This window comes from Phragmites australis, chromosome 6 (assembly GCF_958298935.1).
Source record: "Phragmites australis chromosome 6, lpPhrAust1.1, whole genome shotgun sequence".
Lineage (NCBI taxonomy): Eukaryota > Viridiplantae > Streptophyta > Magnoliopsida > Poales > Poaceae > Phragmites > Phragmites australis.
The window spans coordinates 41,535,333-41,550,996 of record NC_084926.1 but is presented as its reverse complement, the minus strand read 5'-3'; the positions used below and the strand labels follow the sequence as shown (position 1 = coordinate 41,550,996).

Genomic DNA, 15,664 nt, shown 5'->3' with positions numbered 1-15,664 from the left:
GGCTCCATCCGCTCAACCGCCTGCGGCGGTGCCTCCCAGGTCGCCTTCTGGGGCTCTGCCGCCCTCTCCGGCAGCGCCAGGCGGTCGTGGGGGCTGACGTCGACGTAGAACCAATCGCGCCGCCAGTCCTCCCATTTGCTCTGCAGCACCTGGGGAATGTACTGCTCCCCCAGGTCGTCCCGCAGCCGAAAATTGCAGCAACCGGCGACGTCAGCGGTGGAGAAGCCCCTCTTCTTCCCGACCGACCGTAGCACGAAGAAGTGCCAGAAGAGCGACACCGATGGCGGCACCCCCACAAACATCTCGCAGAGGTGGGCGAAGACCACCAGGATGACGACGGAGTTGGGGCTGAGGTGCACCAGCTGGATCCCGAACGTGTCGAGGATCTGAAGGAAGAAGGTCGAGAACGGCGGCACCAGCCCGACCACCACGAAAGAAGTGAAGAGGACGAGGCGCTCCGGCCGGTCCGTCACCGGCAGGAAGCTCGCCGGCGTCACCACCGAGGCCCCCCGCTGCCCCTCGGGCACCATCAACTTCCGCACATTGTCCGCCGCCTCCTTGTTCACAAGCCGGGACTCCGGCAGCACGCTGTCGGGTGTCTTGTCGCGGCGGCTTCCTCCTGCTCTCGACATCTTATCAGGGTGGGGGATGATCTGGAACGGTGGGGGAAAAGAGGTGCTCTGATCGCCTAAGGGAGGTTGAAGGCTCAAGAGCGCAAGGAAGACGAATACTTGTTCGCAAAGATGGCATAAAGAGGGGGGCGGTTCGCTCCCCTCCTCCTTTTATACCCAAGGGAAGTTCAAACGTCGTCTGCCGCGGCGCGCTCGGCGGGACGGTTTCCTCGGCCAGCGCAACCGATAGGCAAATCTCCCTTGGGTCGCGCGGTTGTCAGCAGTTGCCATGCGTACTTTCCTCGATTCACGCGGTTGCCACGCGCACCGCCTGCCTCGTTATCACGCGCCGCCCGTCCTGTTATCACACGCCTCAGGAGTCGGCTGGACGCGCGTCCGTTCGGCTCCCCGTTGGGCCGTACCGGAGGTCCAGACCGGAAGGGCCGGTGTCTAAGAGCACGCCGCGTGGCGTCGGTGCTGGTTTCAGCCTCGTTGACGACGAAGGGCCCATCCGCAGTCTCTGGGCCATCGCCTGCCAATGGGCCCGGGGGCTGCTGTCGGTGAATCAGGAACCGGGGGTCCCCGAATCCCGAGGCCATACCAGCAATCCGCCACGTGGCGCTATCCCGCGGAGTCTCCTCCGCAACGCAAAAAAGATTAAGTCCCGGGAGAGGGCACTCGGGGCCACAGTCAGTGGTCTCCGTGTACCCAGGTTCCCCGATGATATGCGAAGTCTAAGTACCGGGAAGAAAGTGCTCGGGGAGGTATACGGTGACCCCCGAGCACCCGAGTCCCCCGACGACCAAGAGGGCTAAGTACCGGGAGAAGTGTGCCCGGGGCGGTGAGCGGTGGCCCCCTGGGCACCCAAGTATCCCGAGGACCCACTGAAGGAAGTTCCGGGAGAGAGTGCTCGGGGCTGCGTGCAGCAGCCCCCAAGCACACGGTTCCCTGATGATCCGTACAAGCATGCCCGGGAGAGAGTGCTCGGGGAGGTGAATAGTAACCCCCGAGCACTCGGTTCCCCGAGGACCGAGGAAGGGCGTCCTCGGGAGAGAGTGCTCGGGGGGGGGGGAGGGTGAACAGTGATCCCCAAGCACTCGGTTCCCCGACGACCTAGGAAGCCCCTCTGTCGGTGGCCCCCACAGGGGCCCAGTGATGAGGTGTCAGCCAGTTAAAGGCCCGAGGCCGCATTTAAGAGCGTGCATGGCATGTCACCTCCAACTGCTCCCGCCACGCTCGGTGTCAGTTCCTACCACATTCTGGCAGAAGGGCGTGGGGACATTAAATGCACGGGTCTCATCCTGTGCCATCCGGCGCGTCTCGGGATAACGTCATAAGGGCCGAGGCGTTCCATCTGCCGCGCTGCTGTGGCAGGAGAACAAGACAGGGCGGGCACGCCGGGCCGCTCTGCGACTGCCTGGTGGGCCCTCTCCATGGCACCCGTTGCTAGTGCATTTATGGTGACGGATGACCGGGTGCAGGGCGTTTTTTCCACCCCCGGTCACTTCGCACAGAGGCTATGATGACTCCCTTTCCATTTATGGTGCCTTGGGAGTCGTGCCCTCTCATTCGGGGCACGCTTCTGCTGGCGGGTATTTAAACCAGCCGGCAGCACGGACGAAGACAATCTCCGAACGGGGCTCGACAAGTTAGACAATCTCTCAGAAGTGGGAAAATCCCAGAGAAAGTAAGTAGAGAAGAGAAGAGAGGATCGAGAAGCCCAAGAACACCCAAAGCCAACAGATACACACAGACCGAAGAACAAAGAGCCCCAGGCTCTAGGATAGACAAACATTCTTGTAACCAGCAACATCCTTGAGGGACATTCTCAGGGCATTTATAGTATCCATACAGGAGTAGAGTGTTACGCCTCCGTGCGGTCCGAACCTGTCTAAACCCCAGTGCATTTACTTCGTTCCGCACTAGATCATTCCACCCCGCCAACTATCGCATTTATACCCATTTATTTCTCCAGCAAACATATTCAGGATCATCCCCTCGGCCAAATCTCTAAAAAGGGGTCCCTCAGGATCCCTACGATAGGAGTTAACCCTCCGACAATAGTAAAGTTGAGCTGTTAGAGTAACAGCTAGTTGGTGGGTTTGAGGCTATAAATACATACCCACTCTGCCATTTAAAGGTGTTGGAGTCCAGAGAACCACATACATAATTGAGAAAACATCCAAGCCATCAAAGTACTAAAAGTGATCATCCAATACGATTAAGCATAAGATTAGAGAGTGATTAGTGTTTATAGGCCTAGAAAAAAGTATTGCTAGGTGCTGTAACATAGAGAGTGGATCAAGGAGTGATCCAATCTTGTATCGAGAGGTACGCCATTGTTTTGGAGTCTTGGTGACTCACATGCATCTTGAGCCTTGGTGGCTCAAGCTTATTGATCCTCCGATTTAGTATAGAGCGACAGCAAGAAGCGTGTACAAGGTCATAGAGGCCCTTGCCTTGGTGGCTAAAACTCTGAAATGAAGATAGCGTATAAGTGACCAGAAGAGAGGTTAATGTTGAGACATCGTCTTGGTGGTTTGGTTGCTCATCGTGCTTGAAATCTTGTCTTTTTAGCTTGGTAGCTTAAGAGCCGTAATCGGAAGAGTCTTGGTAACCGGGAGCATATCCTTTATGGAGCTTCAACGTGAATTAGGGGTGGCTTATATGTCAAATATACCACGGGATAAAAATTTCTTATACCGAGTTTACTCTCTTTATATTATTTATGTTTTCGCATTTATATACTTACAATTTACCTTTCTTGAGTAGGTTGCAAACCTCGTTAAACGGTAAAATAGACATACTAAATAAATCTAGTACACATTTAGAGAAATTAATATAAATTTATCTTATAAATTTTTTAAGTCATTAGTATTTAAATATGCTAATTTACCCGTCACCGCTCGTTATATATTTAGAGAAATGGGACTAACAACATGGTATTTGCTTACTATCATGCGCACTAACATGGAGGGAGGCACCCTTTCTGATAAGTCCAACATGTACGCGACTCACGATCGAAATGGGATGGGGGCAGCAATTGTATCGTCACGTCCCTATCTTGAACACGCATATGACTTGCAGCTATGATGATTTGACACTTGAACTTATCCGAAAGGCTATGGCTTGACACGATCAGAGCAAAATGGCTACTTATATATAGGCTGAGCTTACAATCTAGATAACCTTGCAAGTAATCTAATTATCAGGCCACTTCAAATGGATGTGGCCGATCTACCCGCTTCGTTAGTACACCGGCCGGATTCTGACAGCTCAAATTAGAGTTTGCTTCACTGTTCTTATCCGACATAACCATGCATTATTTCACACCACAATTAATTTATGACTTTATAAGGTCTGAAAACAATTTTGCAAGCTGCAAATGAATATTGTAGCCACGATAAAAAAAATGTAGATATACCCATGATTGTCACTTTTGGACATGCATGACAAATGCGTTGAAAAATAGTTTTAAGAATTGGATTTAGTATGATCAGACTAGCAGCTATCAATAGTTAAGAACGAACCACTACGTGAAGATAGCATATTAGTGACAGATGATAATTGTTATTAGTGACGGTTACGATACCCGTTACTCTTATTGTATCACTAAAGATAAAACATTAGTGATGGGTTGGAATCTGTCACTAATGATAATCACCAGTGATATGTCATAATTGAGACCCGTCACTAAAATACGTCTCCTATGACCTGAGCAGGTCTGTTGCCCATTACTGTGACTGTTATTAATGACGGGTGTATGTACCACTCGTCACTAATTATTGATCCCGGTGACGGATAGCTTTTCAACCCGTCTATAGGACTCGGTCATTAGTAACAGGTGTTAACTACAACCTATCACTAATACAAACCATCACTACTGACTGAGTCATTAGTGATGGGTTGTTACCACCTGTCATTAGTTACTGAGTCATTAGTGACGAGTAGATTTAGAATCTATCTATGAGACTTTATCATTAATAACGGATGCTAATAACAATAAATTTATCTTTGTAATAGCATTGATCTAGAGTGGTGACTAACCAAATGTCAAGGGCTCTGCAGGGTAGTTATCATCACACGGTAAGATCCAATTTGAAAGATAAGAACCGGCTAAAAAGAGATAAAGTCTTCACTACTTCAAAATTATGAGTTGGTGACGGTGATGGTGGTTATCCGTCACCACCCCACCTCCCTTGCTCAGAGATAGCTCATGCTGATAGGTGGGCCCATACCAAATATGTGTTTCCTCGCCTCGCTCCATCACTCAACGCCTCCCGTGGATCGGCTCCCCATCCTTCCACCCCCACCAAGCATGCGAGTTGCACCGCCGCCTCCTAGATCCCGTCGCATGTGCAAGCAATCGCCTCCAAGAGCCCCATCGCCCTGCGGAATGGCCTCATTTTGCCGTTTGGAATGAAGAAAGGTCGATATGATTCCTATTTTTAACTAATGTTACCTTGTGAGATTTCATAGGAACGGAAAAATCCACTCAAGGGTCGTTTTGAATGTAGGCAAAACGAAGCAATTGCACCTTCCAATTCCACATGAAAGGGTTCCTTTCCTCCCAAAACACAGGAAATAAAAAATCCATTCGCGGAGGCCAAGGAAAGCTATGTGTGGAAGAGAGAGGGGGGGGGGGGGGGAGAAAAGTTTGCTCTCCTGCAAGTGGTGTGCCACCGCCACCATGGACGAAAGCTCACCACAGCTATGGACTAGATTGAGGCATTGCACACTCCATAGGTGGATGCACTCCGGGAGGGGCGAAATCAGATCGACTTGAACCCCCGCCATGGTGATGCCTCGAACTGTGTCCAACGTATCTCGCTTCAACAGGAGGGAGAGAGAGAGACCAGGAGAGAAGATGAGCATAGAGCGAGAGAGAACTATAGAGAACAGTGAAAGGATAAGAACGAGAGAGAAGGGATAAGATGAGAGGATTTCTGATCGGTGAGACCTTCGGTTTATTGGGCCCATCGGTCAGTGGCTCAATGGAAGAATCTAGGTTCTCTGATAGGCCTAGATGTGATGACCATGTATTTTGGGGCCATTGTCAGTTAGTTGAAATGGAAATTATATATTTCCGTTCCTTTCTCTCAGAAAGGTTATATGTTTCCATTCCTTTGTTGCAGGCACCTCTTCTTATAAATATTTTCGGTCCTTTTAAATCATCTATTTTTGCATTACATTCCTATGTCTTTGCTCTACTTTTCTCATTCCTTTATTTTGCATCCTTGCCTTCCAAAATACCCTAAAAATTAGGAGCCTCTGCTGTTAATATTGTTGTATTGCAGTTAAAAAAAAGGAAATAATAGTGCACACCCTCCATCCCTAGGGATTCGAATATGCACAGGCCATGTTTAGGGGGAATTTAAAATAATAATTTGTAACTTGTGTCTCTGCGTGGTTACATGTAACATATGCCACGTGTGAAATTATATAGTGAATGTGTACTGTTTTTAGTCATGCTTAACTGAACGCTTAAAGTGACATTGCTATGGTTCACACTTACGTGAGGTTAATAGCAACTCTGAATTATCCGTCTCCAAATGGTAGAGTCAATTTGCTACAGGTGAATAATACCTCATTCGATGACTCATTGGTATCAAACGATAAAGATTATGGACCGGAGGTATGGTTGTATTTTTTGGGGGTTCTCAAAATAAATGTTCGGACTAAAATGGAATATGTAGATATGTAAGGAGTAGACCAATATATATTAGCTGAAACAAAAAAAAATATTGGTCTTCAAAGCAAGTAATAGAATTTAGTTTTAACCGTGGTATCGTACGGGCATTCTGCTAGTAAGAAAAAAAGAGGAATTTAGTAGTAGTGTAAAATGCAAAATAAGTATCATAAAACACAAGAAAAGTATAGAAATTAGAGAGCAGAGAATGACAATATTAGATTATTTCACGAGGTTGGTCTCAAGTTAGAATTCCTCAATATTCTGATAGGGCAACTCATTCCATTGGAATTTTAGAGGCTCAAACATATAGAAATTAGAAAAGAGAGAATGACACAAATAGATTTTTCCACAGGGTTGGAACTCAAGTTAGAAATCCTCAATATTCCTATGGAGCAAGTAATCCCAAAGGACTTTTACAGGCACATTCGGACATTCCATTATTCCGAAGAGCTCCATATGATCAATTCCATTAAATTTTCTCTATTTATCCTTTGTTCAAAAGAAGTCTAAATATTTAATGCCCTTAGATCTCATGATAGTTAAATACCAATTTTTAAGATATAGCTGATAAGCACCAATTGGAACATGTAAGTTGTTCACAATTCCTATACGAGTTAAACTGATTCTTGTGAATTTCCTGCATTCCAAACAGACCCTAAACAGCTATGTGATCATCACAACATAGATGTTTTGAGTTTATCCCAGGTTCAATCACTTCCAAATGGGGCTAACTACCAATAAGATACTCGTTCGATCCAAGCACAGATAAATGCCGTTATTACAAAAACTTAGTTGATTTAATGTGCACAGCATGCATGCATGCGCAAGTTGTTATTGCTCCGTTCTTAATAGCATGATTACATGACTTTTGCTTCAAATGGTTCTAACTAAATTTCTTTAATCTCCTTCCAAAGGAAAACTGCTACTTAAATCCTCTAGCCTGGTGACAACAGTAACTCAGTGACATCTAGTGAAGGATCGAATCATGCTCCCAATGTTTGCTAATTACGCAGGAACAACACATCAATTACATATAAAAAATGTAAAACTACTTAGAATTCCAAATATGGACTTTTTCTATCATTATATAATTTCTAACATATCATAAAAGCCATATATTACCAAAGTATATTTCACAGATAATCTTGTAATGTTGAGAATTTCATGCAGCCAGGAAAACTGGATAAATGCTATTCTGCTATGACTGTCTCACAGCCGAGCAAACTTAATTTGCAATGGCATTAATCCGAGTTTCTCTTTTTTATATTGATGTTTAGTCATTATAATGCTCAGCACGGAAATATTTTAGAACGATTATATATATTTATAATAATCAGAGGTGGTAACATTTTAAAGTACTGGCTAATAAATATGACATTCCTATTGTCAGAAACAAAATAAACTCCACTATATATATTAATGAAATTAAAAGATTTATTCTTAGAAGGGACGCAAACAACTAATATGTATCTTTCACCGATAGATTCTCTATCAATGTTCAATGATAATTATATTTCTTTAGTATTTTTCCAATATACCCAACAGTGTTTACAGTACAATCCAAATCTCTTGTGACATTCCTACTTAATCAGTTAAAAAATATTTGCCAACAATTTAGAAGATGACGAACAGTGGAACATATATATGCAAGAAGATACTACGTACCATTGGTATACAAATAACCATCAAAAAATATTATTAATGGTTGCATAATCATATAGTAAGTTAGTTGGAATGGATACATTTGTCAATGTGCATGTGTCTAGCTTGCTAGTAATGCACTGCAGCTTGTTCCTTCTATGAATGCGCATATATATTTGTACGTTATTTGTGGTTCCATTTTGCACACAGTGCGTGCACCAATATATGACCCGGAAGATCATGGGTCTACCAGATAGCTAATTAATGTTGATCAGGATTCGTCAGGGAGACACGTATTGTCTGATCATTTCATGTCCTACTTAGGTTTAATAGGGAAGTGCAATGCATTGCAGATATGCCCTACTTCTTCCTATAGATAATATGTGGTCGAGTGCAGCTGATTTGTGTGCAGATCATTAGTCACACAAACAATACAAAAATTAAACACACAGGGCCACTTTCTGAACATGTTGAGGTATAAGCAAATATTTACAGTAATTGCTTTATCTTACATAATTATTTGCAGTATACGTACCTAGAATATATATTATACAAGTCAGCTAATAAGGAAGCAAATATAGTTCAAATAGTTGCACTGAATTTTGACAGGTGAGCAATAGAAATTAATCATGCATTCATCGAAAGTAAAAAATAATCATGCATATGTACATCATGAATTATTTGCGTCATGTAATGCTTAGTCGAATTCTCTTTAATTTTTACATGGTTTCTTTCGGCACATCTTTTTCCTTCTTGAAGCAACCAAACAAAATAATTTGTTAAACCATAAAGATATGTCTTATATACCAATTTTAAATTTGTGTCGGTACAAGTGAAATGTGCGCCTAGATATGTCTACATAAATTTAATTAATGCAGATAAATTTTCAATGCGACTCTAGACGAAATTAATTTTACTAAATCAAATTAGACCACAACTTCCTCTATGGTGTGTGTAGATTTTATTTGAACTGGGCAAACATGCCTTTGCACATATGTAATGCTATCATATGCTTCTACATACGAACATATCAATATGAACAATACAAAGGGATTAGGAAGAGAACAAGGTCAAAAATTGTGAACACCATGCAGCTGTGTGTATAAACAAAATAATACACGGACTGGTCTAAAAGGACATCAAGAATGTCTAAATTAAATGGTTCTCGTAAAAAGAATGTCTAAAACGGTCCCTTTCTATTTGAACCCAAACTAAAATTAAAGTGAAACATATATACTAAACTCGTTAATTAAAATAAAGAGGTAAATACAAAAAGGTGATATGTAAAAAGAAGTGCTGATGGTGGTGAAAGAGCACTATGATGATCACATCTATTATCCATCAACATTTCTAAAACATGGAGTTAGCCGTGGAAAAATGATCACCACTAAAAACTCAGCAAGAATTTAATGTTTAGAAGTCAATGAGTAGAAAGAATTATCTCCTATCCCGGAAGGATCTACATGCGTCGACTAGTAACTTTTCTAAAGCATCCATCAACTTGAACCACATGATCCTGCTAGAGAATAGCTTTACTACGTGTCTCTCATTCCTCCACACAAATTACTCTAGCTCTGCTTCTAGGTAGTTTACTACTCGATGCAATTCAGATAGATAGAAACCAACACTTCTTTTCAATGCTTTGCGCCTGTCTCTTCAAGAAAAGAAGCTATTCTGAATATATGGTCGACAGCAGGTTCAGTTAACCTAGTACACATCAAACAATGGATGCAATATAAAATGTATTTATCTTTCATTTAGATAATCCTCGTTGTCATCCATCAACTTCCTAGCCATTACCACACCATGCATCTCACGGCAAACAAAAAAAAGGTTATCCAAGTGCAAGCACTAGCCAAAAAAGCATCCGACAGACAAGACAGCAAAGGTGGCAGCAGTTCACTCAGAAGGAACGCCGAGGTAAGTAACCAAAGGAGCCTAAGATCATGGAGATACCTTGGTTATGAGGATATTAACGGTGTAGTAGCTGGTTTATCATGATGCACTTGTCCTGAAAAAAGAGGAAGAATTATAATGATGGCAAGTGGATCTTTCGTGAGCGGCAGAATAGCAGTAATAAGGAGTAAGGACCACAAGCATGATGCAAACCCAACAACCAAGCAACTCTCATCACCACAGAGTAAACAAATTCAGAAGATTGAGACCAAAGGAAAAGCGAGCAAACAGGAGGCGACACACGCTTATGCACCCCTCATCAGTAACACTGCAGCAACAGAAGGAACCGTCGTCTCTTCCACAGTGAGCGAGTCTGTGAGAAAGACGAAGAGAGAAAGAGCCAAAAGCCGAAGGGTGTGCATATAAGAGAGACAAAGGGCCGAACCTAGTGCAAACGAGATCTGGCAAAAGCAAACTGAGGGTGCCTTCCTTGCCAAATATAACTCATCTGTTAGCCTCCTCCATGCTCCATTTTTGAGCCAACATTGAGCCAACAAGAACTTGATCAACCCCACCACCATGGCCAAACAACCTGCATGCCTAAGAACCTAAAAGGAACAAGAAAGCACGAAAGCAGAGAGGACTTGTAGAGACAGAAAGGGCGGGTGTAGTTTATTCCGCTGATTTATCCTCGCAGTATTGCAGTGTACTGGCAGCATCTCCATAATTCAGCTCCCAAGGCGAGACGAGTACTACTGCAGGAGAAAAAAAGGAAAAATTGGGGATAAGAAAAACAAGTAGAAAAGCCAATCATTAATTTCGGTACTACAAAGCCTACAGCTGCCACTTCTTACCATTACCATCAGCATCCGTATCACTGGCCTCGGCAGTAGTTCCCACGACAACTTTGACTGGAAGGTCAGAAGAAAAGGAGGAAAAACCATGTGTATGAACATGGAAGAGATAAAAAAGTGGTAGTTTAAAGTAGAAGAAAAGTCATAGTACTGTAGATATGAGTGCTGTCTCTTGTGATTGAGTTTCTCATAACAACTTAATGTATATAACATATCTTATAAGGAAAAAGTCTAGATCAGATCGGCTGAATTGTATTTGAATCAAATCAAACTCAAACAGTTTTACACCTCTAGTAGCGGATCTAAATAGGAGGTAAACCCTCGAGAGAAAGAGATTGACAAAAAGAGGAGTGAGCACACGACGAGGATGGCATATACCTTATACCGTTCATCTCGCCGTGTGCTCACTCTCTTCTGTCAATCTCTCAAGAGCTTCTCCACATCAGAAAGCACTTACTTTGAAAATTGCCACATAATCAGCCAAATATCTTTGGAAATCGACGAAGAAGTTCCAAATCAGAAAATTCAAGAGGAAAAAACCAAACAAACCCTCGAAACACAAGAGTGAAGAACCAGAAAGAGGAGGGGCTCTGTTCTTCTTGGATCCGGTGAGCACTCGCCGTACCGGAATTGGAAGGAGGGGTGGTGAGAGAAACGGCTACCTATGTCTCTCTCCTCTCTGTTTCTTGACGTTGGTTCTTGGATTGGAGCGGAGGAGATGGATGGCCGTACCTCCCAGTGCTGAAATCTCGCAAGGTTCAAGTAGTACTGGCAGTAGTACCGTGCCCCTGCCAGTTCCAATCAGCAACAGTTCATAGAACGGTAGTAGCTAGCATCCCCAAAGTGGTTTCATTAACCTGATGGCCTGGGTTTATCTCAGTTTGCCATTGCCATTCTTGCGGGACAGCTTGGACAGACCTGGGGGAGGTACATGCCGAATTAAAAAGAGATTGGCTCATTTACAGTATATAAAAATTTAGGTTGTAAATTTCCATATCTATAGCTTTGGAGGTAGTTTAGAAGTCAGCAAAGTAGGCTAAAGTTAGTGGTGGATCTAGAAAAAATAATTGGGTGTCTTATTTGTTGGGCAAGAGGTCTAAATGTCTTATTTATTGGGTTAGAGTGTCATATGGGTTTAGTACGTATGATAGATCACTGTAAAATGAAAAATTGCCCAGTATCATATACACCCTTCACCTATAAAGTGGATCTACTCCTGGCTAAAGCACTCTACAGATTAGCAGCGGGGTAGAATTATGAGTGCAGGTGAAGGTGCGGTAGTGAGTCTCTCACTAGAAAAGTAGAAATCGCTTGTTGAAATTTTTGCAATACACCACATGATCTGTTTGAATCTGGATGCATGCATATATTAATATCGAGAAGTGCTTTTATACTTTTCGAAAACAAACGGGCACAAATCTAGAAGCACTTCCGTCTAACACGCTGTTAAGGGCGCGTGTCCGAAGGATTAGGGCCCTTGGACCGGAAGCCCATCTAGGCCTGAACCTTCCACCACGTCACCAGTTCACCACCTCCCCCACAATCTCCTCCTCTCTCGGTCTTGCCTCCCTCCCCGCCCACACATGTGTCGTGCACGCACCGCCATGAGCGCCTAGCCTGCACACCGCCACCACTTGCAGTCCAATGCTGGACTTCTACTCCAAAGCGATCAACGCCTCCACAATTGGTCCTCTGACAAACATTTCGTTGTCGTCGCCTCCTTTCCGCTCGAAAGTGGTGAACACCTCCAAACAAGTCCTTCGGCGAACCCCTGCACCGCCGATGTAGCCTCCCAACCGCTCCAAAGTGATCTACACACCACCCGCGTTCTCCCTCCGCCATCACCACCCCTATCCTCGTCTTTAGGCGTCCGTCACCGCCTCAAGCCACCTACTAATTCTCCCCAAAGAGCTGCCCTTGTCGACCTCCACCACGTCTGTAGGTTCGACTACTATTGCTTATGTTCCTGGCTCAGCCTTTGCAGTGACCTTGCTCCATCACGTGGTCACAAAATCAAAGGAGCCATCAACAAAGGACTAGGATAGGGCTACTCGGATGGGTGATGCTGGCAAGCGATGGCCAGCAGAGATGCGGGTGAGGCAAAATGGAACAATGGCATTCTATGGAGCACGATGGTGCGGATGTGCTACGGCTGCCGGAATGCAAGCTCGCTGTCAATGGGAGCGGGGTGGCGACAGGACTTGGATTGCAGCAGGCGCGTGGGGCCAGTGACAGAGGGTGGGGAGGGAGGCGAGATCGAGAGAGGAGGAGATCGTGGGGAGGTGGTGAACTGGTGATGCCGTGGATGGTTCAAGCCCAGATGGGCTTCCAATCTGAGGGCCCTAATCCTCCAGTCATGCCCCTTAACGATATATTAGACAGAAGTTCTTCTAGATTCGTGCTTGTTTGTTTCCATAAAGCATAGAAGCACTTCTCGTTAATATTCTATCCATCCTATTGTAGCTTTCTTTATATCTAAACTTTTTTAGATAATTTTGACATTCAACCCGCAAATTTTTTAATTTCTATCATGGTTGAATTCTGAAGCAAGTTCTAGTGATGTGGGTATTATTCATCGATTTAATGTCATGGTCTCTCAACCGTTTCCAACCTTTGCTAGTCACTCCTTGCTTTGAATAAGGGGAAGAAAAGCTCACCTTAGTTATCCTACGTCCAAGCATTCATGAATCTCTGCTTGTCGATGGCTTTTCTCGGTTCCTCATTCTGTATAGGAAAATTTTGACCTCAACAGTCCTACATCCAAGATCCAATATGGTTAAAAGACACTAATTAAGACATTTCTTTTGTTAGGATCTCATAAAATAAATTCATTTTTATAAAACCGCATCAAGAGGAGTAATCAGCTAAGAAATTTTATCAACGGAGAGATGCAAACAATAAGACCAGCTGCGCAGGAGGTGTTGTGGAATTTTACTCTTTGGCCTTTTTCAAAAACGTAGTTTACACATAGACCCTCTAGAAAGTGTTGTCGAGAAATAGACCCTTCGCATGGCGCCATGACTTTTGACGTCGTACTACTATTATAGGACACCTCCTGATTTGACGTCGTGCACTTGCCATGTAAGATCCACATCGTAGGTCCTAACTAATGTGGGAGTACATAGCGCCAGGTCCTTTGGCATAGTAGCCTAGGACTCAGACGTGGGTCCGATTCTTACCCTTCCCCTAACCTCTCCCTTTCCCCACAATCTGACACACAAAGAACAGAGGCACTCATCCCCCCCCCCCCTCCTTCATCCCCATCCTCCCTCCAAATCCATCAAATCTGCCATGGATTGAAGTATTTTTTGTGGAAATCGGATGATAAAGGTAACTTCCCTCCCCTCCTAGAATTTTTTCCAATAGGTATTCTAGTTATTGTATGAATTTTTTGGTACCTAAAAAGGTAGGATTTAGGAGTGGTAGCTTGGTTTTTTATGTCCTTTGCTTGAAGGGAGTGGATTAGTTCTTGGGAGTATGAAATTTATGTAGTAGTTCGTCCTTGAAGTTTCAATTTTGTTGGATTCCTAATGTGTCATGGTTATAGGCAAGTAGATCATGGTAGTAGTTTTATCGAAATATATTTGTAGATTTGTAATTGGTATTGAATTACTGGTAATATTATTATCATATTTTAATAGTAATACAACTTGTGGGATTATATTTATGTGGAGCTTATGTATATACATGACATTCCATTTGTGCATATAGCCCTATGTTTAATGTAGCTGAATAGATGGAGCCTATGTCATGTTGTATGAACGTAGATGCCTATATTTGTAAGGTTGAACCATGGAGGTAGTGATATGAGTATCGATAATGATAGTGTGCAATTTGTTGGCATTCAAGAAGTGTTGCTTTTTGGTGAAATTCTATATTTGTCAAGTTTGGGTGTTCAGGTGAAAGAGCGGTTGGGATGGACGAAAGAAGGGGTTCATGGTTTTTTTTAGGGAAGGATCTACATTGGTTTGTCAAAGGGACCTCGAATCAAAATGATGACCCCAATCAGTTGCAATAGTGAATGGGAAGCTTACATAAAAAATAGTGATGGACTCAGAAGTAAGAGTTGTGGACTTAGTGGTGCGAAAGTTGGTGAGGGATCTCACCTCAACGGATGTGCCTTTTGGCCTTAACATCTCTCTATTAAGTGATGGTCTTGAAGAGGTTGCTCCTTCACAGCAATGTGAAGTGGAAGTAGCTCTACCATCGTAAGAAAGTGTTGATGACTACCACAAAGTGTTGTTGATGTTACAGAAGTTTCAGATGCAACAATTGTTGATGATATTGCTCATGCAGCTCCTGATGATTTTGTTGGAGTTGGCATCGCAACTGACTGGGTGGATGTAGATGTTTTTCAGTGACAACCAAACATATGAGGATGAGAGAGTTATAGACTTGGATGTTGATCGACTGGTGGCGCAATTGAAGCGTTATGGACTAGGGAGATTATAGACTAGGGAGATTGAAGCGTTGAGGAAGTTGATCACACATCGTGATCTACTTGTGCCTGACTCTAGGGACCTTAGCCAAGTGCATAGTGCAGTGGCGGATGTGGAGCGTGAAGATAATGGTGTCCCTCCAACGGATTCAATAATATGGTTCAACCTCACAACTATGGAGGCATTGAAGCAGTGGATACAGAAGTATGCAGTTGTGCACCACCAACCATATTGTGTGATGCACTTGCATGAGAAACTATGTTATGTAATCAAGTGTAGGAGCGAATGTGAGTGGATTGTACGGGAGCGGAAAAGTAGACTAGATCAAGGGGCGATTACTAGCGTTGTGCAGCCTTACTTGCGGTACTACTGAGCCTGAGCAGAAGCACTAGCAATAGACCTCTAAGTTCATCACCAACCGGTTAGTCAATGAGGTCAAGACCATGCCCGTGTGCACCCTCATTGAGATTATTGCGGTCATTTGGAATTATTGTATTACATATGGCAAAGCTTGACAAGCGAAGCAACATG

General features: G+C 43.8%; 1 long non-coding RNA gene across 5 annotated transcripts in view; it reads right to left on the bottom strand.

The window, feature by feature from the left end:
* Positions 1-11,644, bottom strand: part of LOC133922543 (uncharacterized) — a 32,829-nt gene extending 21,185 nt beyond the window's left edge. Inside the window, exons 1-4 of one of the 5 annotated variants that reach the window (XR_009910498.1) lie at positions 10,695-11,644; positions 10,286-10,595; positions 5,074-9,955; positions 4,619-5,000 (exon numbers count right to left, since the gene is read on the bottom strand). This is a non-coding gene — a long non-coding RNA (uncharacterized LOC133922543). Of the gene's footprint in view, positions 1-4,618; positions 9,956-10,285; positions 10,596-10,694 lie in introns of those variants that run through there. The other 4 variants (XR_009910499.1, XR_009910501.1, XR_009910500.1 and 1 more) reach the window with 4 other exon arrangements.
* Positions 11,645-15,664: the final 4,020 nt, after the last annotated feature.